Source organism: Brachycentrus maculatus, unplaced genomic scaffold, assembly GCF_059751285.1.
Source record: "Brachycentrus maculatus isolate JH-2025_06_01 unplaced genomic scaffold, ASM5975128v1 h1tg000568l, whole genome shotgun sequence".
Lineage (NCBI taxonomy): Eukaryota > Metazoa > Arthropoda > Insecta > Trichoptera > Brachycentridae > Brachycentrus > Brachycentrus maculatus.
Genome location: NW_028281309.1, coordinates 1 through 5734, shown reverse-complemented (window position 1 = coordinate 5734; position 5734 = coordinate 1). Strand labels below are relative to the sequence as shown.

The window sequence follows — 5734 nt, the reverse complement described above, 5'->3', positions numbered from 1 at the left end:
AATCCACCAAGCTCTACGACCACCACGAGCACCTCCCTACCCACTACCAAACTGACTATATGCTGGAACTCATGCGAAACCAAGCCCTCGTCAGGAATATCTGCGTGACCGGCCATTTAGCGCATGGCAAGACACTACTTCTCGATATGCTCATACAACAAACCCATATCCGAAAGTGGAACCTAGACAAGAACTATCGCTGGATGGACACAAGGGCTGATGAGCAGTCTCGAGAAATGACCATCAAGGCAAAGTCCATTACCCTCCTCCTCCCCGACTTTAAGGACAAACATTACGTGTTTAATGTGATAGACACTCCCGGGCATCCTAATTTTATTGGATAACTCGTCGCAGCCCTCAGGATCAGCGACGGCGCGATTCTAGTGATCGATGCCATAGAAGGGGTGATGCTCATGGATGAGAAGATAATAAGGCATATCATTCGATAGGACTTAGATGTGATCGTAGTCATCAATAAAATCGACCGGCTGATTGTCTAAATGAAAATCCCGCCTGAGGATGCGTATTTAAAGCTGAGGCACACTCTGTAGGAAGTGAATGGACTTTTCGTAAAAATTTCCGCACAGCTTGGCATCTAAAACAGATACAAAATATCTCCACTCCTTAATAATGTCCTTTTCTCTTCAGCCGAGTATAGCTTCATGCTCAGTTTGGACTCCATTGCAGCGAACTACAAGCTAAGTTTCCCTGAGGTAGAAGCCGGCACCTTGGCCCGAGTCCTTTGGGGAGACTACTTCTTCAACAGAGAAACTAGAAAGTTTTATAAAAAGCCTCAAGGCTCAGCAAAGAAGAGAGCCTTCGTCTAATTCGTATTGGAGCCGATTTACAAGATATTTTCCCATACCGTTGGCAAGGACAGAGAGGATCTTTAGCCCTTTCTCCTAAACAACTTGGGAGTCTCCTTGACAAAATAAGAATACCGCCTCAACATAAAGTCGATGATCAAGCTGATCTTCTACCGGTACTTCAAGTCGAATGCTTGCCTGGTGTCGAGTGTGGTGAGGCACGTACGGAGGCCGAGCGAGCGCGTGAAATTCATAATGAGCAAATACTACAAAGGTAGGTAAGAATCTCGTTAATTTTCAGAGAGTGTCATGAAGAGTTCCAGTGAAGGCCCTTTATTAATTCATACTGTGAAAATGTATCACAAGAATGATTATAAGACATTCGATGTCTTGGGGCGCGTTCTTTCTGGAACTCTCAAGAAAGATGATAAATTGCGAATCTTCGGCTAAAAGTACGAGCTCGGAGACGATGAAGACATGTTTGTCAAAAATGCCTCCAAAATCTATCTCCTCCAAGGCAGGTATCGCCTCGAAGTCAGCTCAGTAACTGCTGGCAATCTCGTCTTAATCGAAGGAATCGACAGCGCCATCTCCAAAACTTCGACCATTGTCCATTTCGATCAGGATTACCGTCAAACCAGCGCGATTCTCCCACTTAAATTTTGGACAGAGTCAATCATGAAAGTGTCGATCGAGCCTTTAATTCCGAGTGAGCTCCCGAAAATGATTGAAGCCATACGAAGAGTCAACAAATCCTACCTACTCTTGAAAACAAAAGTCGAATAGTCTGGAGAGCACGTAATCATCGGGACTGGATAACTGTATTTATAGTCAGTTCTGCATGACATTCGGAGCTTATACAGCGACATTGAAGTGAGAATATCGGATCCATGTATAATTTTGAGCGAAACGGTGATCGAGACATCGGGCATTCCCTGCTATGCTGACACCCCCAATAAAAAGAATAGGATCAAAGCCTTGGCTGGCCCACTTTAAAAGGGAATTTCAGACCAGATCTAAAAATAGCTGATAGATGTCAATAATAACCAATAGCTCAGCAACTACCTCGAAACCAAATTCGAATGGGATTAGCTTGCATCCAATAATATTTGGTCCTTTGGCCCTGAGGAAACTGGCTCCAACGTTATCATCAATGACTCTCTGGTCAGCCAAACCAATCAGGATTTACTATAAAGAGTGAAGCCCAGCATCATCCAGGGCTTCAAATGGAGCGCCCGAGAAGGTCCTCTTTGTGATTAGCCAATGAGAAATGTCAAGTTCAGAATAATCGATGCTTAGCTATCTCAGAATACCTTTGATTGCCCTCCTGGGCAGCTCATACCAACAGCTAGAAGAGCTTTCTATTCTTCGTTTTTAACCGCAAACCCTAGACTGATGTAGCCGGTATTTCTTACCGAAATTCAATGCTCATCTTCTGAGAGTATTGAAGCAGCCTTCGCAGTTCTAGCAAAGCGTCGAGGAACTGTTCGATCGTAAATACCCAAGCCAGGGACAGCCCAGCACATCATCAAGGCAGTAATACCTTGCATCGAAGCAATAGGATTCGAAACGGACTTAAGGATGTACACAGTCGGACAAGCATTTTGCCTATCAGTGTTCGACCATTGGCAGATTCTGCCTGGAGACCCCTTGGATAAGAATATAGTGGTCAAGCCATTATAAATAATGCAGCATCACGAGCTAGCAAGAGAGTTTCTAATAAAGACGCGAAGGAGGAAGGGATTGAACGAATAAGTTTCCATCGTGAAATATTTCGACGACTTGAATGTGAAAGATCTTCTCAAGAACGACATTACATTCAAGGATTTTATATGATATGTGTATTCTGAGTCAATTTCAATATTATCTGCTTTAGTAACTCACTATCAACTTTCGGACGGACGAAGAGGCCGAAATAACGCATGCTCAATTAGTAATAATTGAAAATTTGATAAAAAAAACGAGACTCTCCGAATAACTGACCGCTGGTTTAGACTCAGTCGCTAAATTGGAGGCTAAAATTAAATATATAAATAAATATATAAATTTAGACAGGTCCATTCAATTTTAATATTACTGAGAGGTTTATTTTACTTTTTTATAAATGATCTAATTATCTCTCAACACTAGACTATAAGGGGTTGGGGTTGGGGTTGGGGTTGGGGTTGGGGTTGGGGTTGGGGTTGGGGTTGGGGTTGGGACATCAAATTGTTCCAGCATTGCGGAATATTTGTTCATTTGTTCATTTGTTCTGCATATTTCAGCAGCGATCATCGCAACGGGAAAGCAGATGAACAAGAATAGAGCTAGCAAAATTTTATTGTAATATTATGAAATGATCAAAAATGTCTGACATCGATGAGTAAACTATTGAATTTATGGCGTTATGTATATTATACATATGAATTGCTCAGATATCAGTGTTAGAACTCTTTTTTATGATTGGCTGCTTATTTTTGTCCTTGTCCTTGACAGCAGGGGAAAGTCCTATGCGAAATTTATGTATTAATAGCTCATTCGACGATCCTGTGTGGCTCCTGGTGCTGTTTGATTTGTTTTTTTTTACCGAACTTCGAAAGAGGGGTATAATAGTTCGTGGGCCTCATCATCATTTTAACCTTTGAGTTCACAGCCACAAGTCTACTATTGGAGTGGCTCCCCAAGTTCGAATAATAGTTCTAGGATGCCTCATTATTTGGTTGAGCTGGCTCAGCAACTTTTAAACTTCGATTAGCTTAATATAAATCTGCAGCCTTTAGGGGCTGATAAATTTGAAACCGATCCTTCGATTATTGAGACTGAAGATGGCCACTGGTCGCGAGCCTATTACTATTGCTCTTGCTCTTACTTTTGTTTTTGATTACTTTTTTACGTGTCCTTTATCTCTGGATACTTTAAGGCTTGTGAATGTAGCTCTGCAAGGCTGCTTTCGGGTTTGATTTGGTTGAAAGAGGTTTGAAAAGCAGTTTATCTTTGAATGTACGCTATCTCGGATATAATGTCTTCTTTAGTTGGGAAATAGCTAATTTTTCATAGTAGGTTTGATTCAATTTGACCCACTCGGAACTTTTTATCTCCTTGATTTCCAACCTCTTGGCAGGGTCGAACTGAAGCAGAGAGACAAGCAATATTTGAAGAGGCTTACTTAACTATTGCTTGAGCCTGTAGACTCCCTTCGAGAATTTCTACTTGATTTTCTAAATAGTGTCAGCGAGAAAGGGAGCTCGCTTGTGGTTCAACTCGTAGAGCAGCACTCCAAGAGCCCAGATATCGCTCTTGTAGTCGTAGGGGATCTATGCGACCATTTCAGGTGCCATGTACTCGTAGGTCCCACAGAAAGTTGCCCTCTTTCGCAAAATGTCATCTGCGACCCATCCGAAGTCGCACAGCTTGGCATTCATTTCGTGGTCTAGTAGTATGTTCTAGGGCTGAAGTAATCAGAGATATTTACCTTTATATCCCGATGAAAGACATTCATTTTGTGCATATACTCAATGGCATCAAGTATCTGGTAGAACAATTTGAAAGACTCCTCTTCTGAAAAGAAAGTACCTTTCTTCGACAGATAAGCAAATAAGCTCTGGTTCACAGCGAAGTCCATGACCATGTAAATTCTTTACTTTTATACTAAGGCTCCCCAAAGCTTGATGATATGAGGGTGGTCCATCTGCAGATGAATTATTATTTCTCGATTCAGCAGCGACATCTCGGATTAACTAGCATCGGCTGCAACTCTGATCTAATTCAAAGGATTGGTTACTATTTTGATGGCATATATTTTATTGGTGAGCTTGTGGATGGCTTTGTGGACAACTCCGAATGAACCCGTCCCGATTGGTCTTCCCTTTTCCAGGAACTAGAAATCTGCGATACTCGTAAAATGGGAAGCTGGGAAATATTCCAAAAAATTCATAGAGAACAATTATTATAGAAGCATAATTCAATGTTGTATGTGCAATAAAACAGAAACCATAATGCGTCTATGTAAATGGACATGCATATATATATTTATTGCGAAATCGCGACAGAGAGTTCATTGTAAAAGCTTGCATTCACAAGCGAATTGTATCCAAATTACATAGCCTTCCTTGGATATATGAAATAAGTTGCCAACGGTGATAAATGATCATTTTGCTAGTTTCATGATAGCATTCACTGAATCATCATTGGTTTCTCTCAGGGCTCTGATTGCTTCAGCCTTTGAGCATTTACTGTATTACATCACCATCTTAATATTATCGGGACTCAATCCTTCTTCTGAAAGATCTTCGGCAGTTGCCTCTTCGGCTTTGGGTCCGACAGCTTTGGATTCTGTCGATTCAACTTTCGCTTCTTGGAGTCCTTCGGGGCTGATTGGACTAGTGTACTGATCCATTTCGTTTTGGCCGGCTTGGAGGCCATCGAGGTTGGGTTTACCGAAAACGATGTAGGCGTTTTCGCTGCCTGGAGATTTCCACACATCTGGATCATCGATGCTAATCACGAAGTTTTTGCCCTTTTTAATGGTGACTCTGTTGATTCCAGTCACAGGCTTCAATCCCATTTTGCTCATGGCCTTTTTGAATTTCTTCTATCCTTTGGTGCCTTTCTTGCCATCGTGGTCGTGGTCGTCGCCTGAACTGTGGTCGTCGTCGTGATCGTGGTGATCGTGATTGCAGTTCTCCCCATGCTCATGCACCTACTTTTTGGCTTCTTATTAACTCATGGTAAATTGTGATCTGAAATTATATCGAAATATATGGATTAAACTAATTTAAATATTCATGTCTTTGGGGTTGGGGTTGGGGTTGGGGTTGGGGTTGGGGTTGGGGTTGGGGTTGGGGTTGGGGTTGGGGTTGGGATTATCAGGCCTATATTAAATGAAGACTCAAGGGGTTGGGGTTGGGGTTGGGGTTGGGGTTGGGGTTGGGGTTGGGGTTGGGGTTGGG

At 42.2% G+C, this 5734-nt stretch overlaps 1 pseudogene; it reads right to left on the bottom strand.

The window, feature by feature from the left end:
• Positions 1-5022: 5022 nt before the first annotated feature.
• LOC148301372 (uncharacterized) lies at positions 5023-5349 on the bottom strand (annotated as a pseudogene).
• Positions 5350-5734: the final 385 nt, after the last annotated feature.